Below are 21,580 nucleotides of genomic sequence, written 5' to 3' on the forward strand. Positions count from 1 at the left end.
TATATCCTAATATTTATGCAAATGTATTTATTTATTTAATAAGACTATACATTAATTAGGAGTGTAGGGTAGCTGGGAACTTATTATATATCGTATTCCGAAGCGTAATGCGTCTTCTCTCAAAAAAGTAGGAGCATTTATATTCATTATAGTCTCAACTTTGACATCGTAATTAAATTAGATTTCCCATCACCAACTGCTACACGTTTCATTCAATCACCACATAAACAGAAACTCATTTTTACAGAGGATCTGCTATTTACTTGTTTTTCATTAATATACAGCACTCAGCAAGGCCCTATAAAACTTTGCAAAATATCTTTACTCGTCGGACTTCAAGAACTTTCTCCCACTGTATATTATCTCTGTTTTCGTATTTTCATTTTATTTATTTCTCTTTGTTTCTTTTCTTTCACTTTGTGTTTTATATCTTTTTTATGTTTGGACTTATTTTTTATGCCCATTTGGTTCCTTATTTTTATTGACTTTGTATTTCTGATATCGTTATTAATTATTATATTTATTATCTATTATATGTCTATATTTCTAATCTTTTTTTATATCTGTCACACACTTCTTTTGTATTTAAACCCCATCATTCTACCATCTGTTTATACTTTATCTTATTTACTTAAACATCTTTCTATGATGTGTCCTATATAATTAATCCCTCGCATTTATAATATCACTATTATTAAGAATAACTAATATTTCATTTAATTACTGTTATAATTTTATAAAATACATCGACATAGCATACCCTCATAATATTGAAATCCTTGCATAACTATTACCCATTAATACATCTGATTAAACAAACATCTTCTCTCAATTAACTTACCCTATATCTTACCCGAGAGTTTAATCACATATTAAATATACCATGCAGATAGGAAACATACGTACATGAATTATTTAATTAAATTATGCTTCTCCTATGTCAGGGAAAATAATATAGTTCCCGCCAAATACATAATTATTTGATACCCCCTTGTAATATAAATATCGCAATGGTATAAAGAGTGCTCACTAAGTCTTCTGCCCTAATTAGTGTACCACGTTATTCGAGCAATGAATACATCTATACATTATTAGTAGATAGTTTTATACTGCCATTTTCATTTTTTATTGATCTATATATATAATTATATATATGAATATGTACGATATATATATCTATATTTACACACGCATATACATATATATATATATATATATATATATATATAAATATATATATATATGCATACATACATTTATAGATGTACACATTTTTAAGGTTCATAGTTAAATTAGATAGTTCAGAAATATGACAAGTGTGCGCAGATATTTGTGCAGCAGAATCGTTGTTTTCCTATATACACGATCATTAATTCAGCCCTAATGCCTGATCTGCAGTTAATAGTAAACATAGAAAACCCAATTATAAAAATTCGAACTGAAAGTGATATTTTACTTTGCATTTGAGAATGTAATAAGCAATGCCATGTCTTACGATGGGTAAGACGTTTAAGGGTTATGCAATACTATGCAAATATTTATTCCTAACTGGGAAACACGATGTTTGGTAGTGAATAGAGATTAGCAAATTTCCCACCCTCCGATAATAATATGTTATCGGCATTTGTGGAGTTGCCCATTTTTTAAAATTTATTTATATCCTTGTTAATGTGTATGATAACCGCTCTGTACCAGGAGGAATCTTTAGATGACTCCCCGAAGTAGCACAGTCTACAATACAATGTTGAGAATTTACCCTTGATTTTATTAAATCCTCTGTAAATAATGATTTTAATTAAAGCTTCAACTGCAAAAGTCAAGTATTATGGCGCATTTCTGTTCAAAACAGACACATTCATTTCGAACTTTCCTCTGAGTCATCAAAGAAGTAAATGTTGACTTAATGAAATAATTTTTACGTACATGAATTAAAGCTTAGAAAGTCATCTATCACGGTTAAATTGTTCATTAAAATGAACAAATCTATAACGAACGCTCAGTTGAGTTACAAAAACTCTGCATTTTTTTTTAGGGTGGGACTATGTTCAGGTTGTACGAAACTCTGAACTTTGATAGAAATTAGACTATTCTTCGTGGACGTCACCACTTATCTAGGCCGAGGGACAATCGAGGATTAGAGTTAATGAATGTTAAATGGTAGTATAGTAATAGATAATGGTGTAAATTGGGTAACTTTTGAGTATTTCTTATTATTTACCTTTGATTTGAAGGCTACTATGATGTATTCGACTGGAAAGTAGGCCAGCGAAATATTGTTCAACAGGCGTGTATTTCTAAGAATTAGAATTTGTTAATAGAATCTGAGTCTTAATTTTAGCACAGAAAGACAGTGGGTGATATCGTATACAGATGTTGTGAACAGTCGAGGATGCTTTCTGAAAGTTTAGCAAAATGGGACCAAAAAAGTGGGGTTCAGTCGAGCACTTACCATACATATACCGTAATGCAGATACATCTAATTTGTGGGAAAAAGGTTGCAGGGAAAGAAAAGAGCACCACCTTCTATGTTTCGAAGCCGGTTTCGAACTCTGACAATGCTGGATAGAGCGCGCCACGTAGCTACAACCCAGGTGAGCAATTGCTGGAACGATGTAATTATCTAACAGTTTTTACATGGAGCTTAGCAATAGATTTGATGCATGGGTTCCATTCCAGCAGGCATGAATGTCCGTTTCAGAAGTTAAGACATGGACCTCTCCGAGATGAGAGCAATTGGTTTGAAGTAGAGCATGATAGGTGTCATAGCGATTCAAATGAAAAGAAAAAAAAAGCTTCGTTTTCAATGCATACAATTAAGCGGGCACACCTTTCACCATTTCACTAGATTCTAAAAATTAAAAGAGAGAGTATCAGAAATAGCATTGCAGGCGTTTCGAATATTGCCTTAGATCGTGGTTTCGTCTGTGTGAACGTCCACGAATGATTTAAACAGGAGACTATTGAACAAAGATCACGAATAGAGTTGCACCCTGGATCGAGCCCTGATGTACGTTTGAGTTAAGACTATGAGTTTCTTATTTATGCATATATATATATATATATATATATATATATATATATATATATATATATATATATATATATATATATATATATATATATATATATATATGCTTCTAAGAGGGGGAAAAGATGTAATAATGTAGCGGACATGTTTAACTATTCCACTGCTGGCGATCTTGTAGAGTAGACCTTTACGCGATACTCAACTAAAAGCCTTTAATGTGTCAAAATGTATTCCTCTAGAATCGAACCCCCTACCAAGAGATTCACTAATCAAGTGTGATATGAGAATTAGTACAGAAACTGTAGACTTCACAGAACGGCACTCATGTTACGTGTCAGTGAGATTCTTACTTTTACAGTGGTGTTTACCCATCGGCTATTCATCATAGATTCAAGCAACTTACACATGGTACGCATGATACTTATTGTTCTGTACTGAAGGGGGAATCACAGATCTCCCCACTTTCCAAATACGGGGGAGACTGATGAATTTTTCTAGAGGGATGGGAAATATTTCTCCTACGGTTACGTTTTAACAGAGTTTTTTTTTTATATGTGAACAAGTTTCGTTTGAAGTTTTTGAGCACTATGACCGGAATGCCGTAAGGATCAATTGCTTTACAAAAATCAACGATTTTGATGAGCTTGACAACGTAAATTACATATATTTGTGTATCAAATAGTGTGTTTTCAGTCACATGAGGAATTTTTCAGGTGGGGGTAATCGGCCGTAATCACAAAGGTTAGACTTGCTACTTTTATGCTTAACTTATTTTTTCTAGTATCGATATTTATCAGACGCATTCCGATAGAAAACAAACACAAGAACACACCAACACATATAAAATAGTTTCGTCTTAGATTCAAAACAAATCGGTTCAGCTGTTTCAGAGTCTATAGTAAACAAACTCTCACACATACACAGAAACTTTTCCCATTGCATATACAGTAATAAATAAATATAGATATAATTAAATATTGACTTTAAAAGTGTTATTAAGTAGAATATATATTTAGCTAGAATAAAGAAATACAATTGGGAAATTAGATAAAATTAGATTTATAGAGCAATATAAAAGGGGATAGGATTTAATCGCAACATGATTGTTATTCACGGTATTTTATTTACTCTCTTTCACTTTCTTATTCTCACAATTCGCTAAACAATTTCGATGCGAAAATTTTCGAACCTTTATTTAAACACACGTTCCGCCGAATAAATAGTTAAATGGATTTTCAAGAAAGTATCTGCTTAATATTATGACGTAAAAGTCAGACACGCAGTTTCAGCAAACTGATTTCTTATTTCTTTGCTTAAATAAGATTTAATTGCAAATGTATGTATATTGCTTAAAATTTGGCAGTTTGATCATGTTGATGTTTAAATGAACAACTCCGAAAGTTTTTAACACCAGTTAGCTACAACAAAATAAATTGGAAGTGGCCTCCACAAAAAGTAATAATGAACTTTCAATATCACACCATGATCTTTATCTCGCACTGCACCTCTCTCTGCATATGTATATATATATATATATATATATATATATATATATATGTGTGTGTGTGTGTGTGTGTGTGTGTGTGTGTGGATGTTTGGGGGTGAGGGGGTGTGGGGGTGGGTGTATGCATATGTGTGCATGTGTACGCTTGTATATACAAAAATATATAGGTATGTATATATGCATGTAGATATATGTGTGTGTGGGTGTGTATGTATAAGTACATGCATGTTCGCATACGTATATATATATATATATATATATTAAAGTATAGATATGTATATATAAAAATATACATTTGCACGTACATAAATATATATATATATATATAGATAGATAGACACATATATTTTAATACACATTAATATTAATATACATATATATATATATATATATATATATATATATATATATATGTATATATATGAATACACACACGCATATATTTATATGTATATATATGTACCCACCCATATCTGCACTATTATATATACTTATATATATATATATATATATATATATATATATATATATATATATATATATATGTATATATATACATACACAAATTCATAGGCTTATATGCATACACAAACACAAATACTTTCCTATATATGCACGTACATATAACTATATCTATACGTATATATATATGCATATATACATACACATATATATATACATATATATATACATATATATATATATATATATGGATGTATATATCCTTAAAAATATGATATTTATATCATTGCCATTTATCAGATATTAAAATAGGTTTGAACTGATTGATGTTTGTATTTTTAGCATTCCTCCAAAACATTCGCTTTGATAAAGCTAAGCCGAAAACTTAATACCCATTTATTATTAATGTTATGGTTATTATTATTATTATTATTATTATTATTATTATTATTATTATTATTATTATTATTATTATTATTCGAAGCTGGGGGTATTCTTACATAGACTGTATACGTCGTCTTATCGACATGGGACGCAGTACACATTAAATATTATCATGCATAACTTATCGGAAAAATCACAGACGCATGATTATCTATCAATCTATGTATCTATCTATGTATCTGTCCATATATATATATATATATATATATATATATATATATATATATATATATATATATATATATATATATATATGTGTGTGTGTGTGTGTGTGGGTGTGTGCGTGTGTTCATGTTTATGTGTGTATGTATTATTAACTTATAAGTGTATACTTTAGTGTAGAAATGACTAATGGTCTCGAAAAGTAACAAATATTCTCAGAATATCGTAAGCGGTGTAGGATCGGAAATATGTACGCCTATATTACCATGCCAAAACGAAACATATAATTGTGTTTCATTGATTTGTTTTCTTTTATAAAAAGCGTGAATTATATGTGATATTACAAATGATAAAATGATCAGTAATTATTACATGTTAAGATATAACTAGCGCTTAAATGATATATTTTCCAGAATATTCTTGTACATTTGCATTTATATATATATATATATATATATATATATATATATATATATATATTTATATATATATATATGTATATATATATATATATATATATATATATATGTATGTATACGTGTGTATGTGTGTGCCCCTTTTTCGGGGTGAACGTCCAACTAGCACCGTGTATATTTGTGTGTGGGTGTGTGTGTTGGTGTGGAGAGGATTCCCATAAGCCGTGGTGAAGGCAACCTTTCTAGGAGAAGTAAATCCCTGATTTAAAAAGCCATAAAGCGGGAGACCAGTACCCGCATTAAGCTGGTATTAAGTTTACCTTGTTGATGGCTATCTTGCTCTTGCTTGTTGCTGGATCTCAACATTTTGAACCGATCGAAAGTCTTCGCTGTCATACAAAGCTAAAACTCTGTAAAATCATATTTGTATAGATACTCCCTCAGGCATTTTGAGCTCATGGACTTTAAGTGCCTTAGTGAGTGTCACTCGTCTTACAAGACGTTGCAATCATCTTATATATATATATATATATATATATATATATATATATATATATATATATATATATATATATATGTGTGTGTGTGTCTGTGTGTCCGTGTGTACAGATTTTTATTTTGATGACCTTATATATATTTATATATATATATAATTATTATGTAATATATATATATATATATATATATATATATATATAAGTGTATGCATATATGTTCACACAAATAGATATATATCTATATATACATAGATACACACATATATTTTCATACTTTTGTTTCCTATTATATATATATATGTATATATACATACATATATATTTATGTATATATATATATATATATATATATATATACATAAATATATACATACATATATATTTATGTATATATATATATATATATATATATATATATATATATATATATATATACATATGGATATTTATATACACGCAGCTATTACGTTAGGGTGTGGATATCATCTGTATATATAGATACATACATACATACACACATGCATGTATATTTATATATAGTATATATATATATATATATATGTATATATATATACTTGCAAACACAAGTATATATAGTAATAGGTACATTATAATCAACTTACACTAAAAAAAAAGTGATAAATAGAATACCAATACCACCTTAGTAATGCCATGCGTTACATACAGTTAAATAACGTTAAACTATGTATGTGTATAAATATTCACGAGGAAACACACTAACATGCAGATACCCCCCACATATGCATATACATATATATATATATATATATATATATATATATATATATATATATATATATATATGTATATATACATATATATATATATATATATATATATATATATATATATATATATATATATATATATATATATATAGAATATAAATGCGTATATAACAAACGTTTCGGCGTTAATAGAAATGCCATATATACAGAATATATTAAAGACACGATTTCAATAAATAAATAATCATGGATAAAACTTATTATCCGTGGAATTTAACCGGTGTGTTTACAAGTACTTATACGTCGTCATAAAAGTTGGGTTTTTTTTTAATGTTCGCCGATTAGATTAATCTGGTTACACATTCATTTTTTCTTTAAATTTTTATCACTTTATTTTGCAGATGTATGTACAAATGCAAAGCTCTGTACACTTGCATTCATAGAAACTTACGCATCCACAAATATAATAATATAATATATGTGTGTGTGAGTGTGTTTTGCGTTTGTAGGTGTATGTAAATTCAGCACATATAAAGATTTTAAGGGATGTATATTCTTAGAATGCAACTTGGGAAACGGTTTTTAACATATAAACGTGCGTGTGTGTTTGTGTCTGTGTATACAGGTGGGATTAGCATTTTATAGCACTGAAAATATCACATTTTTCTTACATATTGATTTATATCATACGCGTCAACACAAACTAATCTTAGCCCGTATAATTTCATCGTAAAAAGAAACACAAAAAAACGGTACCTTTATTATAGTTACAAGTTTCGACACAATTACTGACATTTTACGCAGGCTTACACATAGATCGCACAAGCACTCAGTTATATGCATTTAATACGCGTTTATATTGTACAAAATTCATTCACAGCAATAATGAATGTCATATACGACATTTTACAAACTTTCAGAGAAACATAATATTATGGGTTCTTTTTTCATAATTATTTTCTCGTAACACGATTACATTAGGAACAGTTAATTTTAAACGCAGTTGCACTTGACTAATTCAGTGTAGACCTTTAAATAATATGATATTCTCTTAATTAGAAAAAAAAATCGCCGGCGAAAAAGAGGACGTACTTTCATAAACATGCAATTACCAGAAAAATAATAAACATTTGTATATATATATTTTTTTTTATTTTACTGATAATTAAAAAAAAAGAAAGAAAAGATATATCATATAAAACTAACCTTGTTATTATTATATTTGTAAAGTTGCCACCGTAGATCATATAACTAAAGAAATATAAGTGGGTGTGTATATATATTTTTCATACACATATAAAATATATGTATATCACGTTTGGTTACAGTAAATAAAACTTTTATCCTTTTTTTTTAGTTTTCATTCATAACATTGATTGCGGTGCAAAAAATGCTGTCTGTTTTAAACGCATTTGATTACGTTTTTGGTAAACTTCACGGTCCACATTTGTCATGTTAGGGTAAATACAACCGTAGTATGTCGAAATGTTTAGCAGACACTGACTGCTCGAGCCGACAGATGAACGACACTGGCCCGATTGATAATAGTAACAGTAGTCGTGGTAATGTTGATTGAAGTAGTTGTATAAGACTGACAGTTGAGACGCTCTTCAGCGTGAATATCGTGGACGTTAACGATAGTTATACTAGTTATGTTGCTATCCTGTTGACGCTTTTTTTAAAGAGTGGTGGTATTATCGTTTCACAAGCCAGTCCGTGAGAGTCCGAATAATAAGGCCTAGATGAGAAGACATGACACCCATGTAGTACGAGTAGTATCTGTGATGTTACAGTATCCTTGTGAATCTCCGACGTGAAAGAGCATACCTCAAAACTTGGCGGTAGTGCTGCGAAATGCTACCAGTGTTAACCTTTACTTTAAGAAATCGTCTCTGTTGGTGCGTTTAACAAAAAAAAAATAATAAAAATAAAACAAAAATACAAAAACAAAACTAAAAAAAACACCGAATCCGGGTGGAAAACAAGGAAATCTTCCACTTCAGCTGAGATGAGGAAAATATTGTCGAAATAAACGTCAGCTTAGAATACAACAAAGTAAATATCATTTATTTTATCAAAAAAAATGATAAGTCTAAATATTAAATATTTACCTACCTAAACTATATATATATATATATATATATATATATATATATATATATGTATATATATATATATGTCTGTATATATATGTATATATATACATATGTATCCATATGTATATACACATGTATATATAATGCGTGTATATACATTTATGAACGATCATTATGTATATGCATATGTATAATATATATGAATATATATATATATATATATATATATATACATAGATATTCATATGTATTATACTTTAATATTTACGTATGTTTGTATATATACACATTTCTACATATATATATATACATATATAAGTAATATATATATATATATATATATACATATATATAATGCATAAATACACCACACACATACATAGATATGTATACATATATATATATATATATATATATATATATCCATATCCATATATATATATAAATATATGTGCATATACTTGTGTGCATATATATATATATATATGTGTGTGTGTGTGTGTGCGTGTGTTTGTATGTGAGTGTGCATGAACGCGTGTGTGTATGGTTGTGTACATGCTAATTATATATACACTTTAGACAGTAAATATTTCAATATTTACACATATTTTTATGTACACATGAAAAAGGCCTGAAGTAAATACGCAAACAATCTGATAGAGCAAGGTATACTCCAAGAAATTAGAAGTGGAAACACCTCAATACTCATTTTTTGTTCGAAATCTTGTTTTTGTCCTAAATCCTTAATGCTTCGTTGCAATAGCTTTAACACACGTTTCACGCAGGCACGCACACACACACAAACATATATCTGTGTGTGCGGGTGTCTTTATGTCGCTTTCTATTTTAAAGATATGTACATTAAAATACATAGCAATATAATAGTATATAATTATGTAAGTATACATGGATAACTTAAAATTATCATTTACTTAAAATAACTGTTTACATAAAAAAAATATTGTGAAAAGCAAAAACAGTCATATGTATTGAAATATACAAGTTTACTTTTCAATGAAATAATAAAAATATGAAGTGAGCTGTTATCTGCAATAAATTCATTTTCGCCGCCTTCAAATCTTTCAATATTGTCATTTATAAAAATATATGTATTTCTAGAAATATACATGGGGAAATTTTAGAGATATATAGTAATATATATGGAAATATATATTTCTATAAATATGTAAGCGTGATTTTCATATACATATATTAAAATATAAGTAAGTATGTCTGTATAGTATATTATAGTAAATACATAGCGGTGAATGAAACTATGTACGTAGTTTTCATAAAAACAGCAATTAAAATTATGAAAAATATTTTGGAAAGAACACCCCACAAGACATCATTTTAAGGTGACGCTACAGGAGACTATCACTTGAAAAATTCAAGTGGTGCATTGGGACTAATAAATGATTTTGTTTTTCAGCTAAATAATTATTCAAATATTAAGGAGTAGTACACACTTGTTGAATAAAGCATCCAGTAAAAATGATAAACATTTAAACATCTGTGAACTCTAAGGATTTATACCGCACATGCTTCTTTTTGCTGAGGAAACGTTCCCGTATACACACACACACACACACACACACACACACACACACATATATATATATATATATATATATATATATATATATAATATAAAATATATTTTAGTCATCGACATACAGACATGTATCGTTGTTTCACAACCCATCAGTGCCGCTAGACTAACACCTCTCCGAAGCCGAGGATCGGACCTAGAACCGTCGTGATGACTGTCGGCAGTCCTATCCCCTGACTACGGAATCGGTGGCCGAAATTAAACTGTCCGAACGTCTATTTAAATAAACATCCGTCCGCCACCCGTAGAGGGCTCAAACGTTTGTTTGTAAACAAACCGCGAGCTTCGCATTATTTCAGCTAAATTAAGTAGCGAGTAAGATAATTTACGAGAGTGCTCTACCGAAGAGGGGAGCTTATATATATATATATATATATATATATATATATATATATATATATACATATGCATATATATGCGTATGTATGTAAGTATATATACATATATATGTGTTTATTTATTAAACTATGCGTGTTTAGGTGGTGTATATGTTGCTAAATATATTAAACATATTTATACATGTAATATATATACATTATACATGTAATATATACACATATATATATACATATATAAGTGCGTATATATATTTGTATAGAAATAGTAAACTACATATATATGTATATCTGTATATCTATATATGGATATTTATGATATCTTAATATATATATATATATATATATATATATATATATATATATATATATATATTGACATGGAAATATAAATGTAGAAGTATATCCATATGGAGAAACTTCCATATGGATATAAATATATAGATACCTATATAATTTTATAAATATATATATATATATATATACAAATATATATATATATATATATGCAAATGTATATATATATGTGTGTAAATAAACGTATACTTAAAATACATATGCCCTAGCAGAAGTACCCGCCGTTGATTTGGTTCAAAACAACCTACAGAGAATGGACTGTGACTGTTGAAAGTGTGCTAGATTATGAAAACGATTTGGTAGGAAAAAGATAGGTTTTGATACTCCAAAAATTTACCCATAGCAAAATATGATTAAAGTTTAGATACTTTTCGTGTGAATATATATTTTTATATCAAAGTTGTTTTCATTCGTAGTCAAGACTCGCCAACAAAATGATATTTCCTTACAAAGTGCAAATGATATATATATACATATATATATATATGTATATATATATATATATATATATATATATATATATATATATATATATACAAGAAATAAATGTTATCATACTCAATAAAAGTTACTTTTATGACAGAAGAATGCATTGGTTTCTAGTTTTAAGTAGTTTGTAGGTTTTTTTTTTAATTCACGAACTGGTTTAAAAAATAAAAATGGCAGCGACTTTGAAATGGAGAGCCCCGTTTTACATTTGAAAGAGGGGCACCCGAGCATTCTGTGATAACAATTTAAGAGAGTTCCGTCAACGTTAGGGATATTTATAAACTTATTTTATTGTTTTTCGGTGATTTTGTCATTGAGGAATTTTCAATTATGGCATGTGTAGTTTATATAAAAAAAATATTTAAGTAGTTATCACCTCAAATTTCGTTTTACTTTCGGTTCACTGAAATTATTTCAAGTAAAGAGCATTAAAACTATTTCGAAACAAAAAAAAAACATGGACTAAACTTTTATTGACTGTTGTAACATTTATTTCTTGTTTATTTATTTTTCGGGTAGTCGTTTGTTGTCTTTTCTGTTAAACACTCTTACTAAATAATATCGACGAAACATCGAAAAACAAAGAAACAAAAACAGTTTTGAAAAAATAATGAAGCTTTACTTACTATAGTAAAATAATTCGAAACTACAAAATGGGGTATTAAAAAAGTAACACGTAATTACTTTAGTTTTTTAAAGTAAAGCATATAATAAAATAAAAATAAAAAGGTTATGTAAATGTTGTTTCTTAAAAAAAAAAGTGGTGGCGTGATCAGGATTTTTCCTTATTTTAACACGATAACAAGTAACGTTCTTATTTTTTATTATTTATCTATTTTCGAAAGCGTGCCACGAGCAAATGGAGAAGGAAAAACAGAGTTATGCAAAATTTGTGTCGAGAATTGTCTAAAGTTCCGAGTTGCTCTTGGCTTTCACTTTAATAAGAATGTGAATTTAATAGGTGAATTTGTTCAACACAATATGATTCAACTAAAACAAATAAAGGAAAGCTAACGTGAACTAAGATTAAATTTAAGGCGTTATTGTGGACCCCCACCACTTTAAAAAAAAAACTTGTTAAACTTTATGACATATTACCATTATATGGAGGTCAGGCGCGAACAAAGACGCAACAGTTTTATTATACCATATTTCTTCAAGCTTCAACATGATTATCAAAGTATACTTACGCAAATAGATATGAAAAGTTTTTTTGTTTTTTATCTGGCAACAATTTTATTATATCACCGATGTTTCAGTTGAAACATACTTATCAGATTATTCTTATGTACATTTGTATCAAAACCCTTTTACACGTGTTTCTTTTATTTCCATACTTTGGTGGCCAGGCACGAACGAAACCCCACAATTTTTATCAACCACTTTTCTGCAAAATAAAACATACCCATACCTGATCCTCGATACACCTTTTATCTGCATATGTAATCAGTTTTTTTTTAAAATAGAAAACCATATAAGAGCTTATTCCTGACCAGACAGACACCCACACACACACATACACACACAGACGTCCAGCTTTCTGTTATAGATATATAAATGTAATCATATATAAATGAGTCCATATGAATGTTGACATAATTATTAATGTATGTATATATATATATATATATATATATATATATATATATAATTTGCCAGACTTTATGTATAAATATATATAATAGACATTATTATATGTAAATGTATAAATTATACGTAAATATATATATATATATATATATAGATAGATAGATAGATAGATAATTATATAAGGGTTTGTTTAATGCAGATATTAAGAAATACATTAACTCGATTATATAAATGTATATGAATCTATATGTACATAATTATATATATATATATATATATATATATATATGTGTGCATATATATATATATATATTTATATATATATATATATATATATTTTTTTTCTGTGGTTCTCGGCCTTCGGGCCGGGATCAAAGTGTAGTATCTGTTCCGGCAGATGCTGCACTTAAGATAATTTGTACCAGTCAATGGAGGGGAAACCCTCTATACTGGGACAATTATTATTTTTGGTAACCAGAGTGCCCCCTTTTCGCCTACTTTTAGGGGAGCTGGTTTTTACCTCACATTAAAAACAGCCTTGTGCCTAATTTGCTCAGTGGGGGAGCAAATAAATACCATATATATATATATATATATATATATATATATATATATAAATGCATAAATATATATTCTTCTTGAAAAATAAATAGTTATATATATGCATATACTATATGAATATACAGGGTGTCTCAGAAGTTGCACACCATATACTGATCTTCGTGGAGTGGCTACTCCGCGCACCAGATCTGTCTCTCTTGGCAATTTTGTCTTCGGGAACATCTCAAATGTGTACTAGAATTGTCCATCTGATGAGCTAATGAACAAGAAAATAGATATTATATTTATTTTTATAAACACCCAAATGATGTTCGACTTTCGGGAGACCCTGTATATGTACATATGTATATATATATATATATATATATATATATATATATATATATATATATATATATATAATTATATATATATTTATATATATATACATATATATATATGTGTATATATATATTATTGTTAGTATTTTTATACACATATATGGCAGACTACCATAGCGAATGTTTATTTTTATAGACCTTATATTTATAGAAACATTTCGATGAAAATTGTCACAAATTTAGTAACCGATCCTTGGTAGACATTCAGTTTGTTAGATTACGAGATGGAGTTATTTCTTTTCCTTTCGGTTATAGACATCTAATATATCTCAATGTTTTCAATCATGCCCATGCTGTGGAAGTTTTTAAATACTATTTTTTGCTTAACATATATTATCTTAACCTACATGGCATTGATGAGGCATCTGTCCATCAAGTTGAGGCTGCTAGTTAAGAAGATCGCCGCATTACTATTCGCCCAAGATGTCAAGATTAGTACAGAGTCTGTGGAAACTATCATTTATGCCCAGTTACATATGCATAAGGTGTTGGCAAGATGGATTCCAAGGTTGCTCACGCTATCCAGAAGCGAGAACGCGTCGAGTGCTCGAGGATTAATTTGAAGATTTGCCAAGAAGATGAGTCAAAGTTTTTCAAAAGACTGATTACAAAGGATAGAACCTGGGTCAATCACTATGATCGAGTGACCAAATCCCAGTCAATGCAGTGGAAGCACTTGGACTCACCACCTCCAAAGAAGGCAAGACTGCATCCCTCCGTTGGCAAGGTCATACTCATAGGCTTCTCGGACAAGGTCGGAGTAGTGTTGACAGATATCCTGGCATAGGCTATCACAATTAAAGGAGCCAATTATGCTTCACTTTTGGGGAAATTAAGGGAAGCTATCAAAATCAAGAGGCGGGGCAAGATCAGCAAAGGTACACTCCTCCTGCAGGGCAACGCTCCGCATGTCACCTGATAAAAAGCACGGGGGTGTGGTTATGAAATGTTCCCCCCTCCTCCTACTCTACTGACCATGCAACCTCTGACATGCACATCTTACCAGCCATGAAGTTGTTTTTGAAATGAAAACGTTCCCCAGATGATTCAGTCTTGATTTCTGAAGCCACGTCGTTGTTGGAGGACCAACCTGCGGTGTTCTACAAAAACGGTCTCCAGAGCTGCATCAAACAATGGGAGAAATGCATAACTCTGGGTGCTTCCTATGTAGAGAAAGACTAATAACTGTGCCAAGTTTCGTTGCTCTACACGTATGGGAAATCGGTCAGGGCATTACTTATTGCACGCCCTTCGTATATATATATATATATATATATATATATATATATATATATATATATATATATATAAATATTTAATTACATATATTGATATATATATATAATAGTCACCATAAAGATATATATACACACACACACACACATACATATATATATATATATATATATATATATATATATATATATATATATATATATATATATATATATATAGTGTCAGTCGTTTATTGGTGATAAGAAATATACCAATATTGCAATCAATATACGTCACAACAAAATGAAAATTATAGCATAAAGCGACTCTTTTAAGGTTAATTATTTCCAAAAAAATTATTCGTACTCATCTGATATTTACAAAGTTATGGCATCTAATTTTTTATCCAAGAATTTTCACCCCCCATCACTTTATTACAGGCGATTTGAAATGTTATTTGACAAAAATACAATGTCATATCTTGTGTACTTTATTTTTTATTATATTTTTCTATCAAAGAATAATAATAAAAAAATATCCTAGGAATATAAATGAATTATTTCTAAACCCATGCATTTTTAAAAAAATACATTAAAACACCCTTTTGTACAGTTAGGATGTCAATTCTTTGATCCTTAAAAGAGTTACAGCTCTAGACATGCTCTATGTTTTCCATACGCCATTTTTTCTATCCTCTTTTACAAACTCCTATTATTATATTGGCCAGATATATTCAATGGGATTAAGGTATAGAAAACACAGTGGTCAGGCCTCCAACAATCTCCATAGATTCAAGGAATGTTGCAGTCGGCCCAAAGAGAATGGGGGGATACATTTCCATGCATAAAAATCATCTGTAAGCGACATTACAATGGTAGGTCAACTATCCATGCCGACCAATGGTTATCCAAAAAATCTGTGTACGCATTGCTGGTAGGATTTACACCTTCTGACGCTCGATAAATGTCCAGCCAACTTATCCCGCCCAAAACATGACGCCTCACCCTCCTTGTTGGCGATCAACTTGTGTAACGGGTCGGATTCCGTTCTGTTTAAAATTATGAGTCATCTCTCCGGAGTCAAGATTAGCATGCACCTCATCACCTAATAAGACCTATCGGATATCCATTCTCATGTAATTCTATGTCCAAATCCTTCGTTGTTCCCTGTGCTGTTTGCTAAATAGACGCATTGGAAGAAAGTTGATGTTCCTTACAATTTAATTCAACACATTTTATCAAGCATGCCTGGATCTTGGAGCGATTCCAGCTTTTGAAAAACGAAAGCATTGCTGGTGTTTGTGTTTCATTTGGCCTTCCTACGCATTTACCGAATATCAGGATCTAAAGGGTTTTTCCTGATGCCTTTATATTTCTTGATTTTGTGTCCGGCTTGTTCACGAATGCCGCCAAAGTTTATGGATCCCTTTCTTGCTCCGTGTCTATATTTTTTATGGAAATCTGTATTTTTTTCTGAGAACTATTCATTGCTGTTGGAGTACCTTTATTCGCCTAATTTTTCGGCAGAGTAACAGGTCTTCAATAAAGCGATATACAATAAAATGCTTTTGATAATAAATTGAATGCTATAACTTCGTGAATATAGCATAAATTTGAATAAAGTTTTGGGAAATAACTAAAAGTAACCCTTAGATCGTACAATTTTCATTTTGTTGTGATGAATATTTAGGAAAATATTGATATTTTACTAATCCTTAATAAACCGACCTACACATTATATATATATATATATATATATATATATATATATATATATATATATGAGTGTGTGTGTGTGTGTAGATATAATTATATAAATAAAAGTCCTCATTATATCATGTATACTTTCATGTGCATAACAATAAGTGTATGTGTTTATATGCATATATATATATATGCATATATATACATGCATACATATATCATTATATATATATATATACATATATATATATATATATATATATACATTTGTATATTTATAGATATATAATAGTATATATCAAAACTGGTAAGACTCGTCTTCTGACATTGCGCGGTTAAAATTTTATTCAAAATTAGATAAAGTACGGTAAAGTCTCATCAGGAAACAATTAAAACATGTATAGTTATAGAATGTATTTTTTCGTAATGCTATTCTATATCATTTCTCGTAAATTACTATCTATGTATTAAGAACTAAAAATAAAATACGAAGAGTCGCAGTTTTGCGACGTCCAAAATTACGTACGCATTGAAACGGCGTTTTCTTTGAACATAAGAATAAGCAATGACGTAACATTATAAAAATAAAACTAAAAAAAATGATAAAACTTTATTATCTAGGTTTGGATTCTTTTATTTTTTCTTTTATTTATTTCTTTTATATTTTTCACTATTCTGACAAATAACTGCAATTATTTCCTCATTCTTTGACCATATCCACGGAAGATCTAACGAGGATTACAGTATCTCATGCCTGGTTCGGTATCAGATGAGGATTTCCGCTCCCATACATCTGAGATTTAATAGGGTATATTTGGGTGGCGCGTCCTCGATAGGGGATCAAACCAGAACCGTGCGCAACAAATCCCAAGTCTGCGTTCTGGAATTAAAGTTAATCCAATCGCTCGAAACCAGATGGGAGATCTAATAAGAGATATGGCGGCGATTGCTAGTGTTAGCCATTTCTCGCATCAAGATAATTGCAAGCAGTGGTGGCAGTAGATGAAATGAGAGCATCTGGCTTTTGCTGTCGTTAATTATATGGGAGTGACAGTTAGCGGAATCCACTGGTTGTCATCGTTGGCGCCGGCTGTTACTGGTGGTTATTTTGTTTTTTATTTAGGGCGCTTACTTGACTTGACAACTGACCTCTCAGTGCATACGCGCACGGGACTGAATTTCTTATGCCTCCAAATTAAATTTTTTGTCCCTGTATGACAGTTGCGAGAATTGGTGGTTACTAGAATGTATAATAGTTTTTATACGTTTGCTGATCGCAGGCTTCCTATGTAGCAAGAGTATTTTCTCGAGCCCCGCGTCTGTTGGATTCCATCGAAATGAAATCGCATTCTCTTCCGGGCACTGTAATCCAATATCGGGTACTTTTAAAAATGGTGCTCATGAGTGTTATCCTTTGTAGCTTTTATATATTTTAGGTAATCACCTGATTACACTAGCAGTTACATTGAGGCAATTTGTTGTAAACCTTGGCCGCGTATAACACTCTTTGTCAATGTTGTCGTGTGCTAGGGAATAGCAACCATGAGCAACGTAATGTTTGATGGCGTGTTTGAATGCATAATACGGGAAACAAAAAATTAGATGAGTAAGGGTGTAAAATATAAAATAGAAATAATTAGACAACGTCAAAAATGTAATAATTGAAAGGAATACGTAATCGTTTAATCTGTAAAATCAAAATATATATTCATTGCAAACCTTTTATCAATCAGTAACCTGACCCTTATACTACACGTAAAATATTGTTTACAAGTATTCTTTTTAAATAAGATGAAGAAAAAAAAAGAAAAAAAGAGAAAAGAAAAACAGGACAAAAATAGGAAATGTAGAGTAGAGAAAGTAAAAGAAGAGACATAATAACTGAAGACATTTGGAAGCATTTACCCCGTGAAATCAAAAGTTGTATACATATATTTTTTGAAAAATTTGAAATTAATCAGCATTTTGGCCGTAATATAAAAAATGTTAATCAGCTTTACGTAGAATAAAATGAATAAAAAAAAGAAACAAAAAAGAAAGACAAAGAAGTAGAAAAAGCAAGATAAAATGAAATAGAAGCAATGTTAATATTGGAAGGGGGATTAGCACATTTAAATTTATGTAATGAGGGGAAACGACGTAAATAAAAAGTAGAAATAGAAAGAAGAAAATGCACTAAAACAAAAGGCATAAAAAGCAGAAGAAAAAGCGGAAGAAAATGACAGCGAAGTTAGAACCAAAACGATCTAGCCTACAGTAAGGCATATACAACATGTGTATTTAGTAGCTACCGGCAGCGAAGCAATAACATACGCCATGTTGATAGTGATATTTGTTTTTAAATAACACATAATCCACGCAGATTCAAGCTAAAATATAATCGGAATAGATAAGAAAAACTGTCTTAAAACATGAAACCCGGTATTTTATTATGTATGCTAAGATGTTGTTTCAGGTAAAGTGTCTGAGAGCGAGAATGGGAAAGAAATACATATGCAGATACATACATACATATATACCTATATATCCATACATATATACATATGCACATAAATATTCATATGTACATATACACAATTATATATGTACATCAATACTACTGTATACATGGTGATTGTACTTTCTTTACAGAGGAAAACTATTGTTTAATTTCTTTATTGTAGATTATTAATTCTTCTTTATCTACTGCTTTATTATATTTTTGTTATTTATTTTATTCATATTAAAATTTATTTTAATTAATTAGTTAGTTTGATATAGTTTTATTTACATATTTATACATATACTATATGCATACGTTGACGTGATCAATATAGAGTTTCTATTTTCTGTGCACACGAACGTGATTATTAAGACTAGCTCTGCTCTTACACATTTTGTTGAAAAAGTATCACTTATACTGAGGTCGAGGGGCAACCTCAAGTACAGCTTCAATGTTCACATTCATATGACACTTCTGACTACCGGTTGATTTACAGACTATAGAGCAAATAGGGCATCTGTTCTCCCCAGTGTTTTCTCCGTCTAAGTAATACTGATGTCTATGTAATCGCTTATGATTAGATAAACTGACTCAAGTTATAATCATTTTACCGCATGAATCACAAGCTAAGCTTCGCACAAAAGCCTCTGAAAAATCTAACTGATTTTTTCTCTGGATGTCATACTTAATTTTCGCGCAGTCATATATTTTTCTTCTCCAAGCTATCATAGTCCTGATAACCGTGGACCGCCACGTTTCACAGTAATTAGACGCGCTATTTCCGGTAGACACGACAACACCGAAAAGTTCTCGATTTCCCTTAATTTTGTCCTTGAAGCGTTAATATTTGGTTAGTGTCATGGATGGTTTACTAATATAATTTCAATATAAAACAGTCGCTTGTGTAATTTCGCATCATCCATATTTGTTGGATTTCAGCCCACCTTATCTGGTTACGTATAATGACATTTTCAATGCATAGTACATCAGCTCGAATGAGTGCATCTGTATCAGGTGAATAAAAATCACTCGTGATGCAAAGAATGTGTCTTAGAAATTTCTGGTGTCCTCTTTCCATGACCTTTATGCGTCTACCATAAATGTTCCAGGTTCAGGGATGTAAGGTAAGGATAGTAAATGTTGATAGACACTAGTCTTTGTACGGAGAGTTATACATCTTTCAGATCATACTCGCCTGTCTAAGCTACCAAATACTGCAGTGACACGCTTTATCCCGTAGATTACCTCAGAATCGAAGGTTCCTTCTCTGCAAGATGGTTACCAAACTACACGAAGGTGTCAAAAACCGAAAGCATCTAGTTATTGAAAAAAGTGTTTGCACATACAAACTGTGTAAAATAAACATGGCCTTAGGCTTTTTAAATCTAATTGTAAGCAAAAAGATGTACATGCCTGTGCAAACTGAGTCATGATACTCAACATATGTTCCGCCACAATATCAGCGTCATCTGCATAAACAAAATCACGAACCACGTAC

At 30.1% G+C, this 21,580-nt stretch overlaps 1 protein-coding gene across 6 annotated transcripts in view; it reads right to left on the reverse strand.

Moving 5' to 3' along the window:
* LOC145267860 (uncharacterized) overlaps positions 1-9,215 on the reverse strand; it is a 2,055,798-nt gene extending 2,046,583 nt beyond the window's left edge. For all 6 annotated transcript variants that reach the window (XM_080123344.1, XM_080123412.1, XM_080123509.1 and 3 more), the window contains exon 1: positions 8,469-9,215. The gene's annotated coding sequence lies outside the window, so the exon portion shown is untranslated. The remainder of the gene's footprint in view (positions 1-8,468) is intronic.
* Positions 9,216-21,580: the final 12,365 nt, after the last annotated feature.

Source organism: Euprymna scolopes, chromosome 1 (assembly GCF_053919585.1).
Source record: "Euprymna scolopes isolate OS-2025 chromosome 1, ASM5391958v1, whole genome shotgun sequence".
NCBI classification, from domain to species: Eukaryota; Metazoa; Mollusca; class Cephalopoda; order Sepiida; family Sepiolidae; genus Euprymna; species Euprymna scolopes.